Source organism: Cyprinodon variegatus, unplaced genomic scaffold, assembly GCF_000732505.1.
Source record: "Cyprinodon variegatus isolate N-32 unplaced genomic scaffold, C_variegatus-1.0 Scaffold782, whole genome shotgun sequence".
NCBI classification, from domain to species: domain Eukaryota; kingdom Metazoa; phylum Chordata; class Actinopteri; order Cyprinodontiformes; family Cyprinodontidae; genus Cyprinodon; species Cyprinodon variegatus.
Window position 1 is genome coordinate 278,367 of NW_015151235.1, and position 3,359 is coordinate 281,725.

A 3,359-nucleotide genomic window follows, 5' to 3' on the forward strand; every position below is an offset into this window, starting at 1 on the left:
TATATATGTTTTTTTAAGTATACATAGCCTAATTAAGTCTATAGTCTATTAAACTAAAGCACTATGCATGGTATGTTTGTTACATGTCAGGTATGCCAGCCATTGAACATGACCAAGGCACCTTACAGCAAAACTGCAGTCAGTCGCTGGACTGGCATGGCTATCACTACCCCTACGTAGTTAGGGGCTAATTTCTCACTGTAATCAGCTTTACAGCCATGGAAGGCAAACTTCTTTAATTTTGCTTAAACTATTTAATTTTACAAATCTATTAAGATTTGGAAAAAAAACTTCATAAAATATTGCAAATGAATATCTGAATCTTTTCAAGTCAAGTATTTTTTCAAATTCAATTAATTAAATTGAAAGATCTGAAATAATTTTTAAAATCTGAAAAAGCTGCTAACAAATTAAAATACATTAGAATTAGCCAGAAAATGAAAAAAGCCTATATAAAATATAATATTTTTTCTCAAGTTTCTAATATGCTTTTAGAGTATTGATTTTATAAAATATACTGTTTATCGGAAAATCAGTGTTGCTTCTATTGGCTAATTTAAAGTAAGCTAGACTACAGGCAATGAAAGAGTTCAAACTATTCTAACAGGTCCGTCGAAGTTATTTGCCATTGATTAGACGACAGGCATTATTTAGCACCTTACAGCGCCTTTTAGGGCAGCCAATAGCTGTCATGATTTAATTAAAGATCTGACCCAAAATGCAGAAGACCAAACAGAGAGACCAGGGAAAAGTTTTAACAGGTTTATTTAGTATAATGAGATTAGCCCAGTGCTGCTCTGAACACTGCTCAACTGGAACTGAAAGGTGAGGGGAAGACACTGCGGTTAGCTCAGGCTCAGTGGGAAATTAGATTCTTTGACTTGAAGAGGAGGAATAGGTTGCAGACTCACGCTTCCAGAAAAAGGTGTCCTTTATTGAATCCAGTCTGTGTGGGATGTTCCAGTGATTGTCTTGTTTGATGGTGGGCGGACAGGGTTTACTCAGACTGCGGTTGTTCCTTGGTGAACAGAGAAGCTGACTGCCACTCAGATTTCCTGCGGTACTTGAACGGGCTGTGGTGCAGATGAATCCCTTGCTCAGAGTGAAACTCAAACGACCTCTTTGGGAAAAGTGGATCCAAACCTCCAGTTTGAATCCCCAGCTCAGTTTAAGGCTCAGTTGATCCTTCCAGGGAGAGAAGGTCCGAAACGTCCAGTTTTGCAGGATGACTTCCTACCGAGAGGCAAAGACAAAAATAGCAAGGTTAAAACTCAAGTGTACAAAAACTCAGCTTGGCTAGAGTACCCAAAACAGGCAGACAAAAACTCAGATTAGACTCTGCTAAACTAAGCGTGGCTAGAGTACCCCAAACTGGTAAATGCACTGGCCACGAGGTAGTGGCAGTCAGAAGCTTAAGAGCACTCCACAGGTAATGAAGCAACGAGCTGCAGGTGTGCAGGGAGGCCCGATGAGGACGGGCACCACCTGGTGGAGGAGAAAAGGAATCACAAAAACAACCCACAAAAACAGGATTCCTGACAATATGGCCTTTCTTCCTGGGCAGTTGGCAAGACTGGTGAGGAGCAGAGAAGAAAAGCTGTTGAAGAAAAAAATACAAATTTTGACAAGAAAAAGTGTTTAAATATATTAAAAAAATTTATAATTTAATTTAAATGAGTCTTAGAGTAAAAAAAGTTCTTGTTCTCTGCACATCCCATACTGCTGGGTTCTTTCTATATTGTGGCATTTTGAAACTTTTTCAAGAAGAGCCAGCCCCATTGCAGCTATGCAAAATTCTGCAGGTTACTGTTAGGACAGCTCAGTTACAGCACTAGGGGGATATTTCATAACTGGGATATAAAAAAAAATATAGTTTTGACTAGTTCAGAGTAACTTAAATATCTTGTTTATAATTCCGGATGTGTGACACTTTAAATGACAAATTTGATTATGTCATTTGAGACATCTCAAAATGCATTTTGACTATCCAAAATGTGATTAAAGATATTTTGAATTGTAATTTTTCCCTAGACCTAATATAAAAATATAAAAAATCATTAAGGGCAGTCAAAATTTAGTAAATAATGTTTGTCTATTCTATTAAAATTTCTGTGTCTCTATAATGGTTTCTGTATTATGAGTTGTCTTCTCAATTCAGAGGGCCCCATGCCTGTCGTTGCCTAGTGATCCAAATTTCCTAAATCTGCCCCTGCTTCGATTCTCTCCTCTGGGTTTCATCTGTGGTGCCGAGAATTACCTCCCCTGTCGCGGGAGCACGCATCGCCCTAAACTCATGCCCAATGATAAGAAAACGGAATAAAATATGAACGAAAAGGGAAATTTGAAAATTAAAAATTTTAAACATATGTTTTTATATTTCTTGTACTTTGATGCCTTAAAATTTATAGTTTTTGTGTACAAATAAATTTGAATTAATAGGGTTTTACTTTTATGGAAACACCTTTCAGTTAATGTGCTTCAGTCAGTGTAGGATGAATAAATTCTCCGCTCAGTAGATGCCAATTCCTGATTTTGCTATCAACTCTATTTTAGATAATTTCTGACACTTTATTAGTTAAACTAAGAACCTGGAACCTGTGGATGATTCCCTCCCCTCCTTATTTTCACATTCCCTCAAATCACGTTGTCTTTGCCGCTCGGCCATGATGCTGTTCAGAACAGCGCAGGCTGTGCGCTACTCAGCCTGCCAAATGTTGATAGGGCAATAGTATTGCCATTACTGTTAAAATAAAATAGAAATTTACACATTCAGTTATAAAACGTCACAGGGAATGGTATAGGGGGATGGTCATTTAAGAAGGGGGATCATTTTAAAGATTTTTTTAAGAAGGGGGATACCTGCGCCCCTCTTCCCCCCTGAACTCGAGTACTGTCCTTTACACTTAAAATTAGTTATGAGGATCAGGTAAACTTTTTATGCTCTCACCTAACCTTAACTTGGAATGTTAAGCCAATTTCAGACAGTCTAAATGGGAAAAGGAAAATATGCACCTCTATCCTGACTTTTGGATGAAAATTGCTTGTGAAAAACATTTGTTTCAAGGTGATGTCATAAAATAAATGATCTGTTCTGTCTCAGTATGTCAGTACAGTAAGTGAGAAAGCGACACAGCAATTCATGTACTGCACATATCAGGATTTGATGTGTTCATGCCATAACACTCTAAAGCATCTATTGATTCCTACACCAGGTAGTAAGTATATCATGGGCAGTACTTCATGTGTCCAGGGGTGCAAGTGTCGACTGTCAGCAGAGATGGCAAAAGTACTCACTTTCCGTACTTGAGTAAAAGTACAGATACTTGTGTTAAAAAATACTCTGGTAAAAGTGGAAGTAC

The 3,359-nt window shown here is 37.7% G+C and overlaps 1 protein-coding gene across 1 annotated transcript in view; it reads left to right on the plus strand.

Moving 5' to 3' along the window:
* The window catches only part of LOC107098488 (stanniocalcin-like), a 32,238-nt gene that overhangs the window by 14,363 nt on the left and 14,516 nt on the right, over window positions 1–3,359 (plus strand). The window lies entirely within an intron of this gene.